Genomic DNA, 27873 nt, shown 5'->3' on the forward strand with positions numbered 1-27873 from the left:
CTACCAATTAAGCATATTAGGTGATGTGCATCTCTGTAATGAGAAGGGGTGTGGTCTAATGACATCAACACCCTATATCAGGTGTGCATAATTATTAGGCAACTTTCTTTCCTTTGGCAAAATGGGTCAAAAGAAGGACTTGACAGGCTCAGAAAAGTCAAAAATAGTGAGATATCTTGCAGAGGGATGCAGCACTCTTAAAATTGCAAAGCTTCTGAAGCGTGATCATTGAACAATCAAGCGTTTCATTCAAAATAGTCAACAGGGTCGCAAGAAGCGTGTGGAAAAACCAAGGCGCAAAATAACTGAGAAAAGTCAAGCGTGCAGCTGCCAAGATGCCACTTGCCACCAGTTTGGCCATATTTCCGAGCTGCAAGATCACTGGAGTGTCCAAAAGCACTAGGTGTGCAATACTCAGAGACATGGCCAAGGTAAGAAAGGCTGAAAGACGACCACCACTGAACAAGACACACAAGCTGAAACGTCAAGACTGGGCCAAGAAATATCTCAAGACTGATTTTTTTAAGGTTTTATGGACTGATGAAATGAGAGTGAGTCTTGATGGACCAGATGGATGGGCCCGTGGCTGGATTGGTAAAGGGCAGAGAGCTCCAGTCCGACTCAGACGCCAGCAAAGTGAAGGTGGAGTACTGGTTTGGGCTGGTATCATCAAAGATGAGCTTGTGGGGCCTTTTCGGGTTGAGGATGGAGTCAAGCTCAACTCCCAGTCCTACTGCCAGTTTCTGGAAGACACCTTCTTCAAGCAGTGGTACAGGAAGAAGTCTGCATCCTTCAAGAAAAACATGATTTTCATGCAGGACAATGCTCCATCACATGCGTCCAAGTACTCCACAACGTGGCTGGCAATAAAGGGTATAAAAGAAGAAAAACTAATGACATGGCCTCCTTGTTCACCTTATCTGAACCCCATTGAGAACCTGTGGTCCATCATTAAATGTGAGATTTACAAGGAGGGAAAACAGTACACCTCTCTGAACAGTGCCTGGGAGGCTGTGGTTGCTGCTGCATGCAATGTGGATGGTGAACAGATCAAAACACTGACAGAATCCATGGATGACAGGCTTTTGAGTGTCCTTGCAAAGAAAGGTGGCTATATTGATCACTGGTTTGTTTTTGTTTTGTTTTTGAATGTCAGATATTTATATTTGTGAATGTTGAGATGTTATATTGGTTTCACTGGTAAAAATAAATAATTGAAATGGGTATATATTTGTTTTTTTGTTAAGTTGCCTAATAATTATGCACAGTAATAGTCACCTGCACACACAGATATCCCCCTAAAATAGCTAAAACTAAAAACAAACTAAAAACTACTTTCAAAAATATTCAGCTTTGATATTAATGAGTTTTTTGGGTTCATTGAGAACATGGTTGTTGTTCAATAATAAAATTATTCCTCAAAAATACCACTTGCCTAATAATTCTGCACTCCCTGTATATATATATATATATATATATATATATATATATATATATATATATATATATATACAGTGGTGTGAAAAACTATTTGCCCCCTTCCTGATTTCTTATTCTTTTGCATGTTTGTCACACTTAAATGTTTCTGCTCATCAAAAACCGTTAACTATTAGTCAAAGATAACATAATTGAACACAAAATGCAGTTTTAAATGATGGTTTTTATTATTTAGTGAGAAAAATAACTCAAAACCTACATGGCCCTGTGTGAAAAAGAAATTGCCCCCTGAACCTAATAACTGGTTGGGCCACCCTTAGCAGCAATAATTGCAATCAAGCGTTTGCGATAACTTGCAACGAGTCTTTTACAGCGCTCTGGAGGAATTTTGGCCCACTCATCTTTGCAGAATTGTTGTAATTCAGCTTTATTTGAGGGTTTTCTAGCATGAACCGCCTTTTTAAGGTCATGCCACAACATTTCAATAGGATTCAGGTCAGGACTGACTAGGCCACTCCAAAGTCTTCATTTTGTTTTTCTTCAGCAATTCAGAGGTGGATTTGCTGGTGTGTTTTGGGTCACTGTCCAGCTGCAGCACCCAGGATCGCTTCAGCTTGAGTTGACGAACAGATGGCCGGACATTCTCCTTCAGGATTTTTTGGTAGACAGTAGAATTCATGGTTCCATCTATCAGAACAAGCCTTCCAGGTCCTGAAGCAGCAAAACAACCCCAGACCATCACACTACCACCACCATATTTTACTGTTGGTATGATGTTCTTTTGCTGAAATGCTGTGTTACTTCTACGCCAGATGTAACGGGACACGCACCTTCTAAAAAGTTCAACTTTTGTCTCGTCGGTCCACAAGGTATTTTCCCAAAAGTCTTGCCAATCATTGAGATTTTTTTTTAGCAAAATTGAGATGAGCCTTAATGTTCTTTTTGCTTATAAGAGGTTTGCGCCTTGGATATCTGCCATGCAGACCGTTTTTGCCCAGGACAATAGAAAAAATGAAGCGCTGATTATAAAGTGCCCGCGGAGATGAGTGGGAATCGATCCTGGCGCCTGCGGGGACGCGCCGGCATCGAGCCGCTGGCTCGATTCCGGCGCACAATCTACCCGTGTATTCCCAGCATAAGAGGTTTCTGTTAGGTTTTCTGTTAGTTAATTTTCTGTAGAGAATGGTCATTATCTCTGGTGCATTGTCTTCTTGTTATCTCCTGCCGAGCAGAACAATGCCTAATTGCTAGGCAGATAGATGGTTAGATAGATAATTTCCAACATGTTGGAAATTATCTGTGTGGCAGGTAAATCTAACAGAAAAACTAACAGAAAATTGTATGGTGTGTACCTAGCATAATGCTGGGATTACACGATACTTTTTTTGTAAGAATCGTTCCGATAGATGCCTTCTATGATAAAATTCCGACATGTCCGATGTTCCGCTCGATTCGTTTCCGCATGATTTCTCATAGAAGTCAATGGAAAAAAGATTAGAAAAACGAGTGTAAGATAAGAGAATCGAGCAAGAAATCGAATGGTTAATAGATTGCGCGCCGAATCTAACCCAAAAAACGTATCGTGCAATCCCAGCATTACACCTTATACTGTACACACTGGAGGTAGATCAGCACACATAGTGCAGGCACCAGAGAACAGCTTATACTGTACATACTGTAAGTATCAGAGATCAGCACACTGCAGCTAGTTTACTATCAGTACAGGCACAGAGTAATAGCTTATACTGTACATACTGGAGGTAGCAGAGATAAGCCCACACTGCAGCTAGTTTACTATCAGTACAGCCACAGAGTAACAGCTTATACTGTACATACTGTAGGCAGCAGAGATCAGCATACTGCAGCTAGTTTACTATCAGTATAGGCACAGAGTAACAGCTTATATAGTACATACTGAAGGCAGCAGAGATCAGTACACACTGCAGCTAGTTTACTATCAGTCCAGGCACAGTGTAACAGCTTATACTGTACATACTGGGGTAGCCAAGATCAGCACACACTGCAGCTGGTTTACTATCAGTGCAGGCACAGAGTAACAGCTTATATTGTACATACTGGGGGTAGCAGAGATCAGCAAACACTGCAGCTGGTTTACTATCAGTACAGGCACAGAGTAACAGCTTATACTGTACATACTGGGAGTAGCAGAGATCAGCACACACTGCAGCTAGTTTACTATCAGTGCAGGCACAGAAAACAGCTCATACTGGACATATTGGAGATTGCAGAGATAAGCACACAGAGACAGCACAGCACAGCAGACAGGCCCAGCCAGTCCCAGGTGCTGTTTGGCTAGTGGCTGCTACTACTGGGCTGGCTGGCTGTGTGGCTAGCTGGCTCTGGCTGCACTCTCTCCCCTCCGACCCCCCACCTGGCTAGTGGCTACTACCACTGGGCTGGCTGCAGGCTGGCTAGCTATCTGGCAGCAGTTCCCCAAAATATGCGTAATCTGGCAGCAGCCGTTCCCCTAACATACACATAATCTGGCAGCGGTTCCCCAAAATACACTTAATCCGTTAACAGTGGTTTCCCAAACATGCAGATAATCTGACAGCAGTTCCCCCAAAATAGGTACCCCCAGTATAGATAGCTAGGTCTATAGGTGTCTCCAGTATAAGTAGCCATGAGTATAGTTGTCCCCAGAATAGGTAGCCAGGTGTATAATGTCACTAATCACAGGAACTGAATTCTATAACTAATACACAGATTTACTTTTAAATAGGTCTATTAAAATATAACATTTCATAATTTACATTTAATAATGAGCAATGTAGATATAGACTGACTGTCATTTACCATACCTCCCAACATTTTAAAATTCGAAATCGGGACACAGGCCACACGCCTAGCCACACTCCCAACACACACCCTAACCACACCCCCAAGTCACACCTACCATAAACTTTTTTGAAGATTTTTTTTAATATTGATGCCCTTATATTTTTTAATAGATATATCCCTAATATACCCTGCCCATGGGTGGGGCTAACTGTAATGTAGTTATACCAGCTAATGTAGTTACATAAAAAAATATGAAGTAAATGCACATAATGACAGACAGCGTTTCCCCAGTAAATGCATGTAATGAGAGACAGCGTTTCCCCACTAAATGCACATAAGAGACAGCATTTCACCAGTAAATGCAGGTAATGACAGACAGCCCTTTACCAGTAAATGCACGTAATGAGAGACAGTGTTTCCCCAGTAAATGCACATAATAAGAGACAGCTTTTACAATCAAAAAGTGGCTATGGGAAGTTTAGGTAGTGGAACATACATGCCTTGCACTAATAATAGAATAATAATACACCTAAATACGCTGTAAATGTGAAAAACACAATATCAAATTTTATTAACAATTATAAAGTGTAAAACATTACCATTAAAAAGTACATGGGATGGCCACCCCGTTATGACTCCTCCATTCATGCCTCCACACACACTACCACTCATACGCCGGCCTCTAAGGGGACTGGAAGGATGTGCAAAATCCAAGTGGAATATGTCAGTTGGTTAGTAAGTAGCAAGCAGTACAAAATGCTGGTAGCAGTTAGTTAGTTCCTCAAAAAATGCTGCACCAATGCCCTAGTCCAGAGAAACATGTCTCAAGTGGGTGCATAGAATGTTCTAAGCACATCAATGTGCAAAAGAGCAAAAAGCAGTCACCAATGGATGAGGCAGATAGCAAATAATGGAGCAAACAGCGGCAAGCAGGCCAAAATCAGCATATGACTGGCTCACAGTCCCACATCAGTAACATCCAGCCAGCAGATGGATAGAGTGTGTTGCTTTAATCTCACCAGTTCCAGGCGAAGGCTGCGATACTACCAGGCTGGGAAAAACTGTTCACATCCATAGAGTCCAGAGGAGTGCAGAGTGGATAGGGTCAGGAGGCGGGAAACCGGGTCCAAGCAGAGGCAGTAAGTCGGCCGAACAGGCTGCTTGCGCGATACTGTAGAAATGTCCTTTTACAGACCTCATGGATCGGGTTCTGAACGGGACTCAGGGCGGCGTGGCGTCCCATGCAGGAAGCGTGCAGCTCCCCCCGACGTTTGCCGGCTTCTGGCTTTGTGGTTGAGACAACTTTTCACCCGTAAATGCACATAATAAGAGACCGCTTTTCACCAGTAAATGCACATAATAAGAGACCGCTTTTCACCAGTAAATGCACATAATAAGAGACAGCTTTTCAAAGTAAATGCACATAATAAGAGACAGCTTTTCACCAGTAAATGCACATAATAAGAGAGCTTTTCACCAGTAAATGCACATAATAAGAGACAGCTTTTCATCGGTAAATGCACATAATGACAAACAGCCAGTTGTCCCCAGTATATGTAGCCAGGGATATATGTGCCCAGTATATGTAGCCAGAGGTATATGTCCCCAGTATATGTAGCCAGGGATATATGTGCCCAGTATATGTAGCCAGAGGTATATGTCCCCAGTATATGTAGTCAGGGGTATATGTGCCCAGTATATGTAGTCAGGGGTATATGTGCCCAGTATATGTAGTCAGGGGGTATATGTGCCCAGTATATGTAGTCAGGGGGTTGTAATATGTTGGATGTTTTGAGATTTTAATCAAATGATCTATCACTGATGGATTTGATTTCTATCTAGCTAGGGTCCTGCTGGATAAAGGTCTGTACACACGCTGGACTGGAGGCAACGACGGGTCCGTCATCACCTCCCTCTGGGTGGGCGTTCCAACGACAGTCTGGCGTGTGTACGCACTGTCGGCGGACTGATACGGCCGTTTCTGAGCGATCCGCCGGGCGGATTCAAACGGTTCAAACGATCCCGTCGTTCGGAAAAATCCGACGTGTGTATGGACCTTTACATGACAGGCACTTATACAAATATACTTATGCTCAAATTGAAGACTACTACAAACAATAGATTCCATATACAGATTATACAGCAATTTATTCATTCTGTTTTTATATTCTTTGTAACTGATTTTTGATGTGCCAAAGAACTGTACCTTATTGAATATTGAACATCTTCAAGATCAATAACGATTAATTAAAATCCACATCCACATTTTACTGTCTCCTGAGGACTTTGTTTTTAAAAAGAACATTTTTCTAATCCCATTATATAACAGGGTATATGTCCCAGTATATTTAGCCAGGGGTATATGTCCCAGTATATGTAGCCAGGGGTATATGTCCCAGTATATGTAGGCAGGTGTATATGTCCCCAGTATATATAGCCAGCGGTATATGTGCCCAGTATATGTATTCAGGGGTATATGTCCCCAGTATATGTAGCCATAGGTATACAGGTAGTGCAGAATTATTAGGAAAGTTGTATTTTTGAGGAATAATTTTATTATTGAACAACCACGTTCTCAATGAACCCAAAAAACTCATTAATATCAAAGCTGAATATTTTTGAAAGTAGTTTTTAGTTTGTTTTTAGTTTTAGGTATTTTAGGGGAATATCTGTGTGTGCAGGTGACTATTACTGTGCATAATTATTAGGCAACTTAACAAAAAACCAATATGTACCCATTTTAATTATTTATTTTTCCCAGTGAAACCAATATAACATCTCAACATTCACAAATATACATTTCTGACATTCAAAAACAAAACAAAAACAAATCAGTGACCAATATAGCCACCTTTCTTTGCAAGGACATTCAAAAGCCTGCCATCCATGGATTATGACAGTGTTTTTTATCTGTTCACCATCAACATTGCGTGCAGCAGCAACCACAGCCTCCCAGACACTGTTCAGAGAGGTGTACTGTTTTCCCTCCTTGTAAATCTCACATTTTATGATGGACCACTGGTTCTTAATGGGGTTCAGATCAGGTGAACAAGGAGGCCATGTCATTAGTTTTTCTTCGTTTATACCCTTTCTTGCCAGCCACGCTGTGGAGTACTTGGACGCGTGTGATGGAGCATTGTCCTGCATGAAAATCATGTTTTTCTTGAAGGATGCAGACTTCTTTCTGTACCACTGCTTGAAGAAGGTGTCTTCCAGAAACTGGCAGTAGGACTGGGAGTTAAGCTTGACTCCATCCTCAACCCGAAAAGGCCCCAGAAGCTCATCTTTGATGATACCAGCCCAAACCAGTACTCCACCTCCACCTTGCTGGCGTCTGAGTCGGACTGGAGCTCTCTGCCCTTTACCTATCCAGCCACGGGCCCATCCATTTGGCCCATCAAGACTCACTCTCATTTCATCAGTCCATAAAACCTTAGAAAAATCAGTCTTGAGATATTTCTTGGCCCAGTCTTGACGTTTCAGCTTGTGTGTCTTGTTCAGTGGTGGTCGTCTTTCAGCCTTTCTTACCTTGGCCATGTCTCTGAGTATTGCACACCTTGTGCTTTTGGGCACTCCAGTGATGTTGCAGCTCTGAAATATGGCCAAACTGGTGGCAAGTGTCATCTTGGCAGCTGCACGCTTGACTTTTCTCAGTTCATGGGCAGTTATTTTGCGCCTTGGTTTTTCCGCACGCTTCTTGCGACCCTGTTGACTATTTTGAATGAAACGCTTGATTGTTCGATGATCACGCTTCAGAAGCTTTGCAATTTTAAGAGTGCTGCATCCCTCTGCAAGATATCTCACTATTTTTGACTTTTCTCAGCCTGTCAAGTCCTTCTTTTGACCCATTTTGCCAAAGGAAAGGAAGTTGCCTAATAATTATGCACACCTGATATAGGGTGTTGATATCATTAGACCACACCCCTTCCCATTACAGAGATGCACATCACCTAATATGCTAAATTGGTAGTAGGCTTTCGAGCCTATACAGCTTGGAGTAAGACAACATGCATAAAGAGGATGATGTGGTCAAAATACTAATTTGCCTAATAATTCTGCACTCCCTGTATGTCCCCAGTATATGTAGGCAGGAATATATGTGCCCAGTATATGTAGCCATAGGTATATGTCCCCAGTATATGTCGGCAGGGGTATATGTGCCCAGTATATGTAGTCCGGGGTATATGTTCCCAGTATATGTAGTCAGGGGGTATATGTCCCAGTATATGTAGTCAGGGGTATATGTCCTAGTATATGTAGTAAAGTGTATATGTCCCCAGTATATATAGCCAGCAGAATATATGCCCAGTATATGTAGGCAGGGGTATATGTCCCCAGTATATGTAGGCAGGTGTATATGTAGGCAGGTGTATATGTAGCCAGTATATATTGGCAAGTGTATATGTGGCCAGTATATATAGGCAGGTGTATATGTCCCCGGTATATGTAGGCAGGTGTATATGTGGCCAGTATATATAGGCAGGTGTATACAGTGGGTTGCAAAAGTATTCGGCCCCCTTGAAGTTTTCCACATTTTGTCATATTACTGCCACAAACATGAATCAATTTTATTGGAATTCCACATGAAAAACCAACACAAAGTGGTGTACACATGAGAAGTGGAATGAAAATCATACATGATTCCAAACATTTTTTACAAATAAATAACTGCAAAGTGGTGTGTGCATAATTATACGGCCCCCTTTGATCTGAGTGCAGTCAGTTACCTATAGACATTGCCTGATGAGTGCTAATGACTAAATCGAGTGCACCTGTGTGTTCTCTAATGTCAGTACAAATACAGCTGCTCTGTGAGGGCCTCAGAGGTTGTCTAAGAGAATATTGGGAGCAACAACACCGTGAAGTCCAAAGAACACACAAGACAGGTCAGGGATCAAGTTATTGAGAAATTTAAAGCAGGCTTAGGCTACAAAAAGATTTCCAAAGCCTTTTCTGTTATGCTGGGCATACACGGGTGGATACTTGTTATCAATCGAGCGCTGATGGCTCAACTGATAATTTCCGACAGGACAATAGAAAAAACGAAGCGCTGATTAGAAAGTGCCCGCGGAGATGAGTGGGAATCGATCCTGGCGCCTGCGGGGACGCGCCGGCATCGAGTCGCTGGCTCGATTCCTACGCATAATCTACCCGTGTATTCCCAGCATAAGAGGTTTCTGTTAGGTTTTCTGTTAGATTATTTTCTGTAGAGAATGGTCATTATCTCTGGTGCATTGTCTTCTTGTTATCTCCTGCTGAGCAGAACAATGCCTAATTGCTAGGCAGATAGATGGTTAAATAGATAATTTCCAACATGTTGGAAATTATCTGTGTGGCAGGTAAATCTAACAGAAAAACTAACAGAAAATTGTATGGTGTGTACCTAGCATAATGCTGGGATTACACGATACTTTTTTTGTAAGAATCGTTCCGATAGATGCCTTCTATGATAAAATTCCGACATGTCCGATGTTCCGCTCGATTCGTTTCCGCACGATTTCTTATAGAAGTCAATGGAAAAAAGATAAGAAAAACGAGTGTAAGATAAGAGAATCGAGCAAAAAATCGAATGGTTAATAGATCGCGCGCCGAATCGAACTCAAAAAACGTATTGTGTAATCCCAGCATTACACCTTATACTGTACACACTGGAGGTAGATCAGCACACATAGTGCAGGCACCAGAGAACAGCTTATACTGTACATACTGTAGGTATCAGAGATCAGCACACTGCAGCTAGTTTACTATCAGTACAGGCACAGAGTAATAGCTTATACTGTACATACTGTAGGTATCAGAGATCAGCACACTGCAGCTAGTTTACTATCAGTACAGGCACAGAGTAATAGCTTATACTGTACATACTGTAGGCAGCAGAGATCAGCATACTGCAGCTAGTTTACTATCAGTATAGGCACAGAGTAACAGCTTATATAGTACATACTGAAGGCAGCAGAGATCAGTACACCCTGCAGCTAGTTTACTATCAGTCCAGGCACAGTGTAACAGCTTATACTGTACATACTGGGGTAGCCAAGATCAGCACACACTGCAGCTGGTTTACTATCAGTGCAGGAACAGAGTAACAGCTTATATTGCACATACTGGGGGTAGCAGAGATCAGCAAACACTGCAGCTGGTTTACTATCAGTACAGGCACAGAATAACAGCTTATACTGTACATACTGGGAGTAGCAGAGATCAGCACACACTGCAGCTAGTTTACTATCAGTACAAGCATAAAGTAACAGCTTTTACTGTACATACTGGAGGTAGCATAGAGCAGCACACACTGCAGCTAGTTTACTATCAGTGCAGGCACAGAAAACAGCTCATACTGGACATATTGGAGATTGCAGAGATAAGCACACGGAAACAGCACAGCACAGCAGACAGGCCCAGCCAGTCCCAGGTGCTTTTTGGCTAGTGGCTGCTACTACTGGGCTGGCTGCAGGCTGGCTGGCTGTGTGGCTAGCTGGCTCTGGCTGCACTCTCTCCCCTCCGACCCCCCACCTGGCTAGTGGCTACTACCACTGGGCTGGCTGCAGGCTGGCTAGCTATCTGGCAGCAGTTCCCCAAAATACGCGTAATCTGGCAGCAGCCATTCCCCTAACATACACATAATCTGGCAGCGGTTCCCCAAAATACACTTAATCCGTTAACAGTGGTTTCCCAAACATGCAGATAATCTGACAGCAGTTCACCCAAAATAGCTACCCCCAGTATAGATAGCCAGGTCTATAGGTGTCTCCAGTATAAGTAGCCATGAGTATAGTTGTCCCCAGAATAGGTAGCCAGGTGTATAATGTCACTAATCACAGGAACTGAATTCTATAACTAATACACAGATTTACTTTTAAATAGGTCTATTAAAATATAACATTTCATAATTTACATTTAATAATGAGCAATGTAGATATAGACTGACTGTCATTTACCATACCTCCCAACATTTTAAAATTTGAAATCGGGACACAGGCCACACGCCTAGCCACACTCCCAACACACACCCTAACCACACCCCCAAGTCACACCTACCATAAACTTTTTTGAAGATTTTTTTTAATATTGATGCCCTTATATTTTTTAATAGATATATCTCTAATATACCCTGCCCATGGGTGGGGCTAACTGTAATGTAGTTATACCAGCTAATGTAGTTACATAAAAAAAATATGAAGTAAATGCACATAATGACAGACAGCGTTTCCCCAGTAAATGCATGTAATGAGAGACAGCGTTTCCCCACTAAATGCACATAAGAGACAGCATTTCACCAGTAAATGCAGGTAATGACAGACAGCCCTTTACCAGTAAATGCACGTAATGAGAGACAGCGTTTCCCCAGTAAATGCACATAATAAGAGACAGCTTTTACAATCAAAAAGTGGCCATGGGAAGTTTAGGTAGTGGAACATACATGCCTTGCACTAATAATAAATAATAATACACCTAAATACGCTGTAAATGTGAAAAACACAATATCAAATTTTATTAACAATTATAAAGTGTAAAAAATTATCATTAAAAAAGTACATGGGATGGCCACCCCGTTATGACTCCTCCATTCATGCCTCCACACACACTACCACTCATACGCCGGCCTCTAAGGGGACTGAAAGGATGTGCAAAATCCAAGTGGAATATGTCAGTTGGTTAGTAAGTAGCAAGCAGTACAAAATGCTGGTAGCAGTTAGTTAGTTCCTCAAAAAATGCTGCACCAATGCCCTAGTCCAGAGAAACATGTCTCAAGTGGGTGCATAGAATGTTCTAAGCACATCAATGTGCAAAAGAGCAAAAAGCAGTCACCAATGGATGAGGCAGATAGCAAATAATGGAGCAAACAGCGGCAAGCAGGCCAAAATCAGCATATGACTGGCTCACAGTCCCACATCAGTAACATCCAGCCAGCAGATGGATAGAGTGTGTTGCTTTAATCTCACCAGTTCCAGGCGAAGGCTGCAATACTACCAGGCTGGGAAAAACTGATCACATCCATAGAGTCCAGAGGAGTGCAGAGTGGATAGGGTCAGGAGGCGGGAACCCGGGTCCAAGCAGAGGCAGTCAGTCGGCCGAACAGGCTGCTTGCGCAACACTGTAGAAATGTCCTTTTACAGACCTCATGGATCGGGCTCTGAACGGGGCTCAGGGCGGCGTGGCATCCCATGCAGGAAGCGTGCAGCTCCCCCCGACGTTTGCCGGCTTCCGGCTTTGTGGTTGAGACAACTTTTCACCCGTAAATGCACATAATAAGAGACCGCTTTTCACCAGTAAATGCACATAATAAGAGACAGCTTTTCACCAGTAAATGCACATAATAAGAGACAGCTTTTCACCAGTAAATGCACATAATAAGAGACAGCTTTTCATCAGTAAATGCACATAATGACAAACAGCCAGGTGTCCCCAGTATATGTAGCCAGGGATATATGTGCCCAGTATATGTAGCCAGAGGTATATGTCCCCAGTATATGTAGCCAGGGATATATGTGCCCAGTATATGTAGCCAGAGGTATATGTCCCCAGTATATGTAGTCAGGGGTATATGTGCCCAGTATATGTAGTCAGTGGTATATGTGCCCAGTATATGTAGTCAGGGGGTATATGTGCCCAGTATATGTAGTCAGGGGGTTGTAATATGTTGGATATTTTGAGATTTTAATCAAATGATCTATCACTGACGGATTTGATTTCTATCTAGCTAGGGCCCTGCTGGATAAGAAATGATGTCTGAAGGATGTCATGCGATTGAGATATCAAAGCTATTGTTTAATATAGTGATAATTATACACTATTGGTTAATAAATATACAGTAGTTAGCTGAGCTGAGCTTAGCATGTGTCCTTTTCGTTGTGGGAGTTAAGGTCACAAGGTTATTCCAGAATAGATCTCTGTCCAGCCAGCTTCAGGTTGCAGGAATTGTGTCCTGGTTACGGAGTCGACAGCTGGTTGTTGTGTGACATGACTCAACCCTACGTTATTTTTAAGTTAGGAAAATATGCTTTGTTCCATATAGAGTGAAAACTCAAGAATTACTACACAGCATTATTGTTGGTCCAATCAGAAGGCAGAACAGTAGGAATACTGGGAACTAACATGTATAAGAACTAGCAGGAAGTTTTTGGACAGTGTCACTCATCATACACACTCACTCATACACAATCATTCATTCACTCATTCTCTTAAAGGCCCATACACTGTAATGATCGCTGCTGCAGCAGGTGTTGCTGGAAGTAGTAGTGCTGCAGCTCAGGCAGTTCTGATGTCTTTCCATGCAAGCTGCATAGCTTTGTCTGTCTTTCCCTGCTGTCAGCTTGTGACTGATTATCATTCACCTGTGTGGGAATCTGCATGTCTGCTCCCATTGGATGACCTCAGTATAAAGATCTGCTTCCTGCAGGGTTTCCTTGGGTTTTCATAGCTTCAGTTTAAGCCCGTCTTGCTGTCGCTTCAGCCCCCGATCGTGTTTCTTGTTCTAAAGATACTTTGCTGGTTTTGCATCATATATTGGTTCATTGCCAATATATATGCATACCAGCACGTTTATTATTTTCCTTGTATTCGTGTTACGTTGATACATCAGTGTCGCTGATATATACGTACACGAACTGTTTATTTCCTGTGTTCAGTTAGTCAGTTTTCCAGCACGTTTTGGTAGTTTGCGCGTACCGTGAGCACCCGTGCTGAGCTAGTTATCCTGTTCCTGGTCCTGTTTGTGGATTGCGTTCATCTCTGCGAAGAGATAACGAATCCTTCTGAATCCTGTTCTGTTACTGTTTGTGGATTGCGTTCATCTCTGCGAAGAGATAGCGAATCCTTCTGAGTCCTGTTCCCTGTATTACTCCAGTCCTAGTCAGCGTTCCTGCTTATGTCATATATCGGTTCATTGCCGATATATACATATGTTAGTCAGACGTTACAAATAGTTTCATTGATAGCTGTAATTGTAATACGCTAGGAAAACATACTTATTGTATATTTATCTGTGTTACGTTCATCTATCTCGATCCTGCTATTTCCTGACTATCCTGTCCTGTCTTTGTGAGGCACGCCATCGCCGCAACGCATTGGCTGCCTCATTCCAGTCTGTCTGGTTTTGGACGCTTGCTGTCGCTAAGTAGCCGCTAGCTAGCAAGCGTTCATTCTGTCTACCTGTCCTGATCTCCTCAGTTCTGGTTTATGCGCTCAGTGCTACTTTGCGCTGAGACGTTATAACGAAAGCATTGTTTGTGGCTGTCAGATCTGCACCGGCTCTGTGCGCCACAATCTCCTATTGGAGTCAGTCCTCCCCTCCACTATACTAGGGATAGCCTGTTTCTTTGTGCTAGTGTGTGTACCTCCTCCACGTCAGCTCATGCGTTGCATGCTGACTGTGGAGAATACACCACCAAGCCTTACATTATGAAAACCCCATTACCAATCCCCATTGTGGGGGGGATTCCCAGAAAGTATGACACTGTTAATTATGGTTCCTGTTCCTTTAAGAAATTTGAAGAACTTAGCTCTGAAACAGAAAATGAGTTTTTCTCTGAATGTGCCAGGTTCCTGACCAATCCTGATCTCCAAGCGACTCCTGTTTCAACCTGGGCACTCCAACTAAGTTATATTTTGTTTAAAGGGGAATTATTCCAGTGGGCATTTGATGTTCTCAATCATTCCGATTTGAAAGAGAGACCGCTGGAATTTCTAGCGTTTGTGATCCATAACTGGTTGCGCATAGATCCATTGCCTTTTCCTCTTAATGAACTCCTGGCAGCAGGCCAATCAGCTACTCCTTCAATTGCTTGCAAAAATGTTCAGCAAGCAGAAAGTGTTACTGATAATTTTCCTGCAGCCTTGAATAAATCACCAAGAACAGCAGGGTCTAAGGCCAAACGCAAACGTTCTAAGAAACGTGTCCGATCTGCAGAGTCGTTATCCTTAGCGACTGAGACCTATAATGAGATTCTGCCATTAACAGATAATGAAATGCAATTGTCTTTCAGGGGAGTTAAATGGACTTATGAAACTACTAATGAACTTTCCTCCCTGGCTAGGGAAAATAAAGATTTTTGTTTAAAAGAATTATCTGAGTATGATTATGAGGAGATATTACAGAGTATTGAACAAATCAACTTATTTGTGAAGCAAGGAAAGTTTGCATACACTACAGTTCAGCACTTGCTACAGGTATTGGAGATTCTTAGGAATAAGGAATCTGCCAATCACCTGCTAATTAACCCAATATATGTCCCTGCTACAATCATATCTGCAAACCATGATCTGCCTGTTAAGTATGCTTGGAATCCTCCATTTGAGAAAGGAGAGATGGAAGCTCTGGTCAATGAATGGAAGAATGATTCAAGTTCATTTTGTCAATTTTACAGTGCAAAAAGTGAATTAGTATTGAATGCATGCATTAAGTCTGCCTATAACCTAATAAAAACTGGTGTGTGTGGGTATGACTTTGTGGCTCCATTGATTGATGTGTGGGAACTGATTTTGGATGATTTTTATGTGACTCCGAATTCGCAAATTTGGCGTTCTGACCCTCCTGCTTCAGCACCTTTGGCTGATTCAGCAGGTGATTCGGAGCTCTTTTTGTGTGAAATTGAAGTTCCTGCAATTCCACCCTGTACCATGGATAACTCAGTGTTACTTACCAGTAAAACAGAAGCCACTGATACATTCTTAACCTTGCCCTGCGCAAATTTCTCAGCAGAGAATCCAGAGGTCCTGCTGACTTCCGAGTCCAGCCTAGCCAGTACTCATGACTCTTTGTTCAGTGAAACAGACACCAGAAAAATCTTGCCTGTCTCTGCAAACACTTCTGCAGAAATTACCTGTGTTAATAAAGTTCAACTCCTGTCTGATCCAGCAGATGCCAATAGATGCACTACATCAGTTTCCGAGTCCCAGCAATCCTGTCTAGAAACCTCAGAACCCCAGCATCTGAATTTTCCAATTTTACAAATGAATGGTGATTCAGATGCGCAAACATTGTGTCTTGATCTTCCTGTTTCTTTCACCTCGCTCTAGTTTCGTGAATAGCTCAGAGCATCTGCTATGTGAACCTGAAATCGCAGAATTATTACCTTGTTCAGAAAATCTTCCAGTAAATTTGCCCTGTACCATGAATTGTGCAGTAGATCTCTCAAATGAAACTCAGGTCACAGAATCATTATGCTGTCCAGCAGGTGCTTCCATGGTTTTGCCCTGCAATATGGACTGTTCAGTGATCCTGTCCAGTAAAGCTGTGGTCGCAGAGTCTTATGCTTCACCCAGTACTTTGGATACTTCAAACCCTCTAGCAGAGGAGTCTGAGGCACTGCTTACCTCAGTTGGTGTTGCAGTAATATTCACTTGTCTAGCAGCTGTTTTGGAAATACAGTCTGCTCTAATAAAACTTGATGAATTTCTGCCCAGCAAAGCAGAAGCCATTGAAATACTGTCCTCGTCAGCAAGTGTGTTAGATACCTTGCCCTGTATACAGTCTGATTTAACCAATGTTGTTGAGTCCCTCTCCAGTGTTGTAACAGCCGAGGAACTCCAGCCCTGTCCTCTGAATGTTTCAGAAGTCTTGCCCTGTAACATGGATAATTCTGATTCTCTGGTCAAAATAATAGAAATCTCAGAATTTCAGTCCGGTCTGATGAGTGTTCCTGAAACCCAGCCCTGTATCCTGAAAGATTCTGGTTCACTGGCCGCTGTGGCAGAGGTTCCAGAGTCCCCTTCCTGTCCAGGGAATTCCTCAGTTTTGCCTAGTCCAGTGGGGGCTGCTGCAATACTGACTTGTTCTGCAGCGCCTCATGAGCTCCAATCCAGTGTATTAGATGGGTCTCTGTCCAGTCCAGAGGTAGTTGTGGAGTCCCTATCTGGTTCAGTGCATACATCAGAAGATTTGTCCTGTCTTGTTAGTGCCCCTGAATCTGATTTGTTACTGACTTTGCTGGAATCAGCGACATCTAAGTCTGATCCTGCATTCTCGTGTAAAAGTCCAGTAGTTGCGAAGTCTAGTCATGATGATTTTTTTTTGGCCAGTCCTGGTTTTGGTCCTGTCTTGGCTGACCCTGAGGCTCACAGTTCCTTGACATGCCCAGAGGTTTCTCTTGTGCCAGTGTGCCCAGATGTTCTTTGTGTGCCAGAATGCCCAAGTGTGTCTAAGGTGTTAGCGTGCTCTGATGCTTCCTTAGTGGGAACATGTTCTGATGTTGCCAGTCTGCCTGCATGCCCAGAGATGGTTCTGGTCCCTGAAAGCCCTGATCTTGATGTTTGTCCTTGTGGCCCTGACTCGGGAATTGCCCTAGGTTCCATAGGGGTTCTTGATAGTTCTCCATGTGAGCCTAAGGGGCGTTCTGACCTATGGGGATCTCTTTGGAGCTTCAAGGTGTTCTGGGAGGTCTCTGAGAAAACTTGTCCTGGTGCCTTGGACTGGTTCAACAGTGGGTTTTGTGTTGGTAAAGACAGTCCCGGTGGGCATTGCAAAGGCTTTGGCGTTTCTGAACGGTTCCTGGAAGGCGGTGGGTATCGCTCAGGGAGTTTCGGAGGGCTTTCTTCTGGAAATCATGGTTCTGATGGGTGTCACACTGGGGCTTGTAGTACTGATGGGCATGGTTCTGTAGGTTCTGGTTCTGATGGGTCCAGTCTTGTGGGGACTGATTCTGGAATTCGGTCTTGCCGGGCTGTCCCGGTCATCATGAATTATCAGTCAGACCGTTTTGTTGGGAATTTCAGTTTTGAAAAGCGTCTGGAATCCGCTTTTAAGGGCGGGGGTACTGTAATGATCGCTGCTGCAGCAGGTGTTGCTGGAAGTAGTAGTGCTGCAGCTCAGGCAGTTCTGATGTCTTTCCATGCAAGCTGCATAGCTTTGTCTGTCTTTCCCTGCTGTCAGCTTGTGACTGATTATCATTCACCTGTGTGGGAATCTGCATGTCTGCTCCCATTGGATGACCTCAGTATAAAGATCTGCTTCCTGCAGGGTTTCCTTGGGTTTTCATAGCTTCAGTTTAAGCCCGTCTTGCTGTCGCTTCAGCCCCCGATCGTGTTTCTTGTTCTAAAGATACTTTGCTGGTTTTGCATCATATATTGGTTCATTGCCAATATATATGCATACCAGCACGTTTATTATTTTCCTTGTATTCGTGTTACGTTGATACATCAGTGTCGCTGATATATACGTACACGAACTGTTTATTTCCTGTGTTCAGTTAGTCAGTTTTCCAGCACGTTTTGGTAGTTTGCGCGTACCGTGAGCACCCGTGCTGAGCTAGTTATCCTGTTCCTGGTCCTGTTTGTGGATTGCATTCATCTCTGCGAAGAGATAACGAATCCTTCTGAATCCTGTTCTGTTACTGTTTGTGGATTGCGTTCATCTCTGCGAAGAGATAGCGAATCCTTCTGAGTCCTGTTCCCTGTATTACTCCAGTCCTAGTCAGCGTTCCTGCTTATGTCATATATCGGTTCATTGCCGATATATACATATGTTAGTCAGAAGTTACAAATAGTTTCATTGATAGCTGTAATTGTAATACGCTAGGAAAACATACTTATTGTATATTTATCTGTGTTACGTTCATCTATCTCGATCCTGCTATTTCCTGACTATCCTGTCCTGTCTTTGTGAGGCACGCCATCGCCGCAACGCATTGGCTGCCTCATTCCAGTCTGTCTGGTTTTGGACGCTTGCTGTCGCTAAGTAGCCGCTAGCTAGCAAGCGTTCATTCTGTCTACCTGTCCTGATCTCCTCAGTTCTGGTTTATGCGCTCAGCGCTACTTTGCGCTAAGACGTTATAACGAAAGCATTGTTTGTGGCTGTCAGATCTGCACCGGCTCTGTGCGCCACAATCTCCTATTGGAGTCAGTCCTCCCCTCCACTATACTAGGGATAGCCTGTTTCTTTGTGCTAGTGTGTGTACCTCCTCCACGTCAGCTCATGCGTTGCATGCTGACTGTGGAGAATACACCACCAAGCCTTACATACACACATCAGATTTTTCCGAAAGACGGGTCATTTGAACGTCCCTTCGTTCAGTCGTCCGCACGCCAAATCGGACGTGTGTACAGTGCGTCGTTCGGGTGATAAGACTGGTGTTGAGCGATTCGCCTGGCGGATCACTCAAAATCAGTCTTATCACCCGAACGATGGACTGTACACACACCCGATTTGACGTGCGGACGACTGACCAACGGGACGTTCAAACGATCCCGTCGTTTGGAAAAATCCGACGTGTGTATGGGCCTTTACATGACAGGCACTTATACAAATATACTTATGCTCAAATAGAAGACTACTACAAACAATAGATTCCATATACAGATTATACAGCAATTTATTCATTCTGTTTTTATATTCTTTGTAACTGATTTTTGATGTGCCAAAGAACTGTACCTTATTGAATATTGAACATCTTCAAGATCAATAACGATTAATTAAAATCCACATCCACATTGTACTGTCTCCTGAGGACTTTGTTTTTAAAAAGAACATTTTTCTAATCCCATTATATAACAGGGTATATGTCCCAGTATATTTAGCCAGGGGTATATGTCCCAGTATATGTAGCCAGGGGTATATGTCCCAGTATATGTAGGCAGGTGTATATGTCCCCAGTATATATAGCCAGCGGTATATGTGCCCAGTATATGTATTCAGGGGTATATGTCCCCAGTATATGTAGCCATAGGTATACAGGTAGTGCAGAATTATTAGGAAAGTTGTATTTTTGAGGAATAATTTTATTATTGAACAACCACGTTCTCAATGAACCCAAAAAACTCATTAATATCAAAGCTGAATATTTTTGAAAGTAGTTTTTAGTTTGTTTTTAGTTTTAGCTATTTTAGGGGGATATCTGTGTGTGCAGGTGACTATTTTACTGTGCACAATTATTAGGCAACTTAACAAAAAACCAATATGTACCCATTTTAATTATTTATTTTTCCCAGTGAAACTAATATAACATCTCAACATTCACAAATATACATTTCTGACATTCAAAAACAAAACAAAAACAAATCAGTGACCAATATAGCCACCTTTCTTTGCAAGGACACTCAAAAGCCTGCCATCCATGGATTATGATAGTGTTTTCATCTGTTCACCATCAACATTGCGTGCAGCAGCAACCACAGCCTCCCAGACACTGTTCAGAGAGGTGTACTGTTTTCCCTCCTTGTAAATCTCACATTTTATGATGGACCACTGGTTCTCAATGGCGTTCAGATCAGGTGAACAAGGAGGCCATGTCATTAGTTTTTCTTCGTTTATACCCTTTCTTGCCAGCCACGCTGTGGAGTACTTGGACGCGTGTGATGGAGCATTGTCCTGCATGAAAATCATGTTTTTCTTGAAGGATGCAGACTTCTTTCTGTACCACTGCTTGAAGAAGGTGTCTTCCAGAAACTGACAGTAGGACTGGGAGTTAAGCTTGACTCCATCCTCAACCCGAAAAGGCCCCAGAAGCTCATCTTTGATGATACCAGCCCAAACCAGTACTCCACCTCCACCTTGCTGGCGTCTGAGTCGGACTGGAGCTCTCTGCCCTTTACCTATCCAGCCACGGGCCCATCCATCTGGCCCATCAAGACTCACTCTCATTTCATCAGTCCATAAAACCTTAGAAAAATCAGTCTTAAGATATTTCTTGGCCAAGTCTTGACGTTTCAGCTTGTGTGTCTTGTTCAGTGGTGGTCGTCTTTCAGCCTTTCTTACCTTGGCCATGTCTCTGAGTATTGCACACCTTGTGCTTTTGGGCACTCCAGTGATGTTGCAGCTCTGAAATATGGCCAAACTGGTGGCAAGTGTCATCTTGGCAGCTGCACGCTTGACTTTTCTCAGTTCATGGGCAGTTATTTTGCGCCTTGGTTTTTCCACACGCTTCTTGCGACCCTGTTGACTATTTTGAATGAAACGCTTGATTGTTCGATGATCACGCTTCAGAAGCTTTGCAATTTTAAGAGTGCTGCATCCCTCTGCAAGATATCTCACTATTTTTGACTTTTCTCAGCCTGTCAAGTCCTTCTTTTGACCCATTTTGCCAAAGGAAAGGAAGTTGCCTAATAATTATGCACATCTGATATAGGGTGTTGATATCATTAGACCACACCCCTTCCCATTACAGAGATGCACATCACCTAATATGCTAAATTAGTAGTAGGCTTTCGAGCCTATAAAGCTTGGAGTAAGACAACATGCATACAGAGGATGATGTGGTCAAAATACTAATTTGCCTAATAATTCTGCACTCCCTGTATGTCCCCAGTATATGTAGGCAGGGGTATATGTGCCCAGTATATGTAGCCATAGGTATATGTCCCCAGTATATGTAGGCAGGGGTATATGTTCCCAGTATATGTAGCCAGAGGTATACTGTATGTGCCCAGTATATGTCGGCAGGGGTATATGTGCCCAGTATATGTAGCCAGGGGTATATGTCCCAGTATATGTAGGCAAGTGTATATGTCCCCAGTATACATAGCCAGCGGTATATGTGCCCAGTATATGTAGGCAGGTGTATATGTCCCCAGTATATGTAGGCAGGTGTATATGTCCCCAGTATATGTAGGCAGGTGTATATGTAGGCAGGTGTATATGTGGCCAGTATAGATAGGCAGGTGTATATGTGGCCAGTATATATAGGCAGGTGTATATGTCCCCAGTATATGTAGGCAGGTGTATATGTGGCCAGTATATATAGGCAGGTGTATATGTCCCCAGTATATATAGGTAGGTGTATATGTGGCCAGTATATATAGGCAAGTGTATATGTGGCCAGTATATATTGGCAGGTGTATATGTGGCCAGTATATATAGGCAGGTGTATATGTCCCCAGTATATATAGGCAGGTGTATATGTGCCCAGAATAGGTAGCCAGGTGTCCCCCCCAGCAGGAGGAGAGCTGCGCAGTGGAGGAAGAGCTGTGGGCAGCGGTGGAGAAGTGGGGCCATCTCCTCCCCTCACCTTAGGGTGCTCTCGCTCTCTCCTCCGGAACAAAGTGCGGTGGCTGGCAGAGGGGCGGAACTTACCTTCCGTGTCTCCGTCTGGTCTCGTCGCAGGCGCGGGATGATTTGCCACTACTCTGGTCTGATCCAGACCAGAGCAGCGTCTGCGGCACCAGAACTTCCGGCGCTTAGAGCGACATGGAAGATAAGTCCCTCCCACTGCCAAACGCCGCCACACTTTGTTTCGGAGGAGAGAGCAAGGGAGGGAGAGCACCCTAAGGTGAGGGAAGGGGGGGAGATGGCCCCCTTTTCCGCCACTGCCCACCGCTCTCCCTCCACTGCGCTGCTCTCCTCCTGCTACGGGTGGCTGTCAACACTTACAGCTGAGCGGGGCCTGGGGGGCTCATATAGGGATAGCGGGAGAGCCCCCTAAAATCGGGAGAATCCCGATGAAAACGGGACGGTTGAGGACTATGATTTACTGATAAATCTCAAATATAATGAACTGAGGATCTTTTATTATTAGTATTTCTTTTATTGTAAAGCGCCAACATATTACGCTTTAGTGAGCAAATACTGGAGAATATCTCCACCCCAGAGTCCATTAAAACATGTTTCACTTCCTAGCGGAAGCTTTTTCAAGGGAGCAAAGTGAAGTGCAAAAGTGCATAGTGCTAGGGTGCAATTGTATTAAAACAAAACAAAAAAGAGAGTCATTGAGCGTGTCCGCTCATGACAGCAGCCTAATACAATTGCACCCTAGCACTATGCACTATTGCACTGCACTTTGTTCCCTTGAAAAAGCTTCCGCTAGGAAGTGAAACATGTTTTAATGGACTCTGGGGTGGAGATATTCTCCAGTATTTGCTCACTAAAGACCCCCAGTTCATTATATTTGAGATTTATCAGTAAATTACAGTCAGTCTATATCTACATTGTTCATTTTTAAATGTAAATCAGGGGCGTCGCTAGAGAAAAAGATCCGAAGCACGTGCTACGGATCCCGCCCACGGTGCCACGAACCTCAGGGCACAGCACATAGTGCGCATTGTGCTGCTCCTAACCAAAGCGGTGGAGTATATTGACAAGCCGCTCCGGCTCTGCCCCTTCTCACTGTCGCCTGCTGCTGATGCGGCAGCTGTAGCTCCACCCCCCAGCAGTGTTTGAATGGCGCGCAATATTACTGGGGCTGATGGTGAGCAACAGCATGCCGCTGGAAAAGAGAAGTGAGCTGTGTGGGGCAAGGAGGGAACGAGGAGAAGAGACTTGCAGCCAGAGCCTGCAGGAAGCCGTCACGGAGGATCAAAGGAGCAGCTAATTAAGCCAGCAGACTGTGACGTACTGCTTTATGCAACCTAAATCTGTGGCATACCGTTTGATGCAATCCAAATCTGTGGTGTACCGTTTTATGCTTTCCAAATCTGTGGCATACCGTTTTATGCAATCCAAATCTGTGGCGTACTGTTTTATGCAATCCAAATCTGTTGCATACCGTTTTATGCATTCCAGATCTTTAGTGTATGTTTTTTTTCAAGCATATCTGTGAAGTACTGTTTTATGCATTTCCTGTATGTTGTGAAACACTTTTTTGGCATGTGTATTTTAATTTTCAGGGGGAATGCTGCCTTATACAGTATGTGTGCGTTTGGAGGGAAAAATGTGTCTAATTGCCTTTAGAGTCACTTAGCCTAACTGTGTTTTATGAAAAAACTCTGGGCCTTTTTGAGTTTCTCTTATATTATAGTTGGCTATGCCCACTTCATAGCCATGCCCATTTTCTGGCGTGATATGGCCACGCCCATTTTTTTTGCCATGGCGTGCGATTCTCTCTAACCTTAGTGCCCCAAGGTGCCCCCGTTTTTTTAGGAACCTAGCAACGCCCCTGATGTAAATTATTAAGTTATATTTTAATAGACATATTTACGAGGAAATAGATGTATAATGTCCCCAGAATAGGTAGCCAGGTATATAGATGTCCACAGAATAGGTGGCTAGGTGTATGTTCCATACGTAGCCAGGTGTATAGTAGTCCCCAGTATATGTAGCCAGGTGTATAGCTGTCCTCAGTATACATAGCCAGGGGGTATATGTGCCCAGTATATGTAGTCAGGGGTATATTAGTCCCCAGTTTATGTAGCCAGAAGTATATGTTCCCAGTATATGTAGCCAGGGGTAAATGTACTCAGTAGTATATGTAGTCAGGAGTATAGTAGTCCCCAGTATATGTAGCCAGGGGTATATGTGCCCAGTATATGTAATCAGAGGTATATGTGCCCAGTATATGTAGCCAGAGGTATATGTGCCCAGTATATGTACCCAGGGATATATGTGCCCAGTATATGTAGCCAGTACTATATGTGCCCAGTATATGTAGCCAGGGGTATATGTGCCCAGTATATGTAGTCCGAGGTATATGTCCCCAGTATATGTAGCCAGGGGTATATGTGCCCAGTATATGTAGCCAGAGGTATATGTGCCCAGTATATGTAGCCAGAGGTAAATGTAGGCAGGGGTATCAGTGCCCAATATATGTAGTCGGGGTAATATGTCCCCAGTATATGTAACCAGGGGTATATGTGCCCAGTATATGTAGCCAGAGCTATATGTGCCCAGTATATGTAGTCAGAGGTATATGTCCCCAGTATATGTAGTCAGAGGTATATGTCCCCAGTAATGTCCCCAGTATATGTAGCCAGAGGTATATGTGCCCAGTATATGTAGCCAGAGGTATATGTGCCCAGTATATGTAGCCAGAGGTATATGTCCCCAGCATATGTAGCCACAGGTATATGTGCTCATTACTGTATATGTAGGCAGGGGTATATGTGCCCATTATATGAAGTCGAGGGTATATGTCCCCAGTATATGTAGTCAGGGGTATATGTGTTCCCAGTATATGTAGCCAAGGGTATATGTCCCCAGTATATGTAGGCAGGGGGTATATGTGCCCATTATATGTAGTCAGGGGTATATGTCACCAGTATATGTAGTCAGGGGTATATTAGTCCCCAGTTTATGTAGCCAGAGGTATATGTCCCCAGTATATGTAGCCAGGGGTAAATGTCCTCAGTATATGTAGTCAGGAGTATAGTAGTCCCCAGTATATGTAGACAGGGGTATATGTGCCCAGTATATGTAACCAGAGGTATATGTGCCTAGTATATGTAGCCAGAGGTATATGTGCCCAGTATTTGTAGCCAGAGGTATATGTGCCCAGTATATGTAGCCAGGGGTATATGTGCCCAGAATATGTAGCCAGTGCTATATGTGCCCAGTATATGTAGCCAGGGGTATATGTGCCCAGTATATGTAGCCAGGGGTATATGTGCCCAGTATATGTAGCCAGAGGTATATGTGCCCAGTATATGTAGCCAGAGGTATATGTAGGCAGGGGTATATGTGCACAATATATGTAGTCGGGATTATATGTCCCCAGTATATGTAACCAGGGGTATATGTAGCCAGAGGTATATGTGCCCAGTATATGTAGTCAGGGGTATATGTCCCCAGTATATGTAGTCAGGTGTATATGTGCCCAGTATATGTAGCCAGAGGTACATGTGCCCAGTATATGTAGCCAGAGGTATATGTCCCCAGTATATGTAGCCAGAGGTATATGTCCCCAGTATATGTAGCCACAGGTATATGTGCTCAATATATGTAGGCAGGGGTATATGTGCCCATTATATGTAGTCGGGGGTATATGTCCCCAGTATATGTACGCAGGGGTATATGTGCCCAGTATATGTAGTCAGGGGTATATGTGTCCCCAGTATATGTAGCCAAGGGTATACATCCCAAGTATATGTAGGCAGGGGGTATATGTGCCCGGTATATGTAGCCAGAGGTATATGTCTCCAGTATATGTAGCCAGGGGTAAATGTCCTCAGTATATGTAGCCAGGGGTATATGTGCCCAGTATATGTAACTAGAGGTATATGTGCCCAGTATATGTAGCCAGAGGTATGTGCCCAGGATTTGTAGCCAGAGGTATATGTGCCCAGAATATGTAGCCAGTGCTATATGTGCCCAGTATATGTAGCCAGGGGTATATGTGCCCAGTATATGTAGCCAGAAGTATATGTGCCCAGTATATGTAGTCAGAAGTATATGTCCCCAGTATATGTAGTCAGAGGTATAGGTACCCAGTATATGTAGCCAGAGGTATATGTGCCCAGTATATGTAGCCAGAGGTATATGTCCCCATTATATGTAGTCAGGGGTATATGTGCTTAATATATGTAGTCGGGTGTATATGTCCCTAGTGTATGTAGCCAGAGGTATATGTGCCCAGTATATGTAGCCAGAGGTATATGTGCCCAGTATATGTAGTCAGAGGTATATATCCCCAGTATATGTAGTCAGGGGTATATGTCCCCAGTATATGTAGCCAGAGGTATATGCTCCCAGTATATGTAGCCACAGGTATATGTGCTCAATATATGTAGGCAGGGGTATATGTGCCCATTATATGTAGTCTGGGGTATATGTCCCCAATATATGTATGCAGGGGTATATGTGCCCTGTATATGTAGTCAGGGGTATATGTGTCCCCAGTGTATGTAGCCAAGGGTATATATCCCCAGTATATGTAGGCAGGGGGTATATGTGCCCATTATATGTAGTCGGGGGTATATGTCCCCAATATATGTATGCAGGGGTATATGTGCCCTGTATATGTAGTCAGGGGTATATGTGTCCCCAGTGTATGTAGCCAAGGGTATATATCCCCAGTATATGTAGGCAGGGGGTATATGTGACCAGTATATGTAGTCAGGGGTATATTAGTCCCCAGTTTATGTAGCCAGGGGTAAATGTCCTCAGTATATGTAGTCAGGGGTATATGTGCCCAGTATATGTAACCAGAGGTATATTTGCCCAGAATATGTAGCCAGTGCTATATGTGCCCAGTATATGTAGCCAGGGGTATATGTGCCCAGTATATGTAGCCAGAGGTGTATGTGCCCAGTATATGTAGTCAGAAGTATATGTCCCCAGTATATGTAGTCAGGGGTATAGGTACCCAGTATATGTAGCCAGAGGTATATGTCTCCAGTATATGTAGGCAGGGGTATATGTGCCCAATATATGTAGTCAGGTGTATATGTCCCAAGTGTATGTAGCCAGAGGTATATGTGCCCAGTATATGTAGTCAAAGGTATATGTCCCAAGTATATGTAGTCAGGGGTATATGTGCCCAGTATATGTAGCCAGAGGTATATGTCCCCAGTATATGTAGCCAAAGGTATATGTGCCCAAAATATGTAGGCAGGGGTATATGTGCCCAATATATGTAGTTGGGGGTATATGTCCCCAGTATATGTAGGCAGGGGTATGTGTGTCCCCAGTATATGTAGCCAAGGGTATATGACCCCAGTATATGTAGGCAGGGGTATATGTGCCCAGTATGTATAGCCAAGGGTACATGTCCCCAGTATATGTAGGCAGGGTTATATGTCCCCAGAATAGGTAGCCAGGTGTCCCCCAGCAGGAGGGGAGCAGCGCAGAGAAGGAGAGCTGTGGGCATGGTGGAGAAGGGGGGATGTCTCCCCCCTCCTTCCCTCACCTTGGGGCTCCCTCGCTCTCCCCTCCAGAACTAAGTCTGCTGCGGCAGCTGGCAGCGGGCGGAACTTACCACCGTCTAGTTGCAGGCGCAGGATGGTCTAATGGATTTGCCGCTAGTCTGGTCTAGTCAAGACCAGAGCAGCGGCACC

At 43.6% G+C, this 27873-nt stretch overlaps 1 protein-coding gene across 1 annotated transcript in view; it reads left to right on the forward strand.

Annotated features, from left to right (window-relative positions):
- The window catches only part of LOC137504813 (kinesin-like protein KIF28), a 538857-nt gene that overhangs the window by 133701 nt on the left and 377283 nt on the right, over positions 1-27873 (forward strand). The gene's annotated exons all lie outside the window — the stretch shown is intronic.

The sequence above is a fragment of the Hyperolius riggenbachi genome, chromosome 4, assembly GCF_040937935.1.
Source record: "Hyperolius riggenbachi isolate aHypRig1 chromosome 4, aHypRig1.pri, whole genome shotgun sequence".
NCBI classification, from domain to species: domain Eukaryota; kingdom Metazoa; phylum Chordata; class Amphibia; order Anura; family Hyperoliidae; genus Hyperolius; species Hyperolius riggenbachi.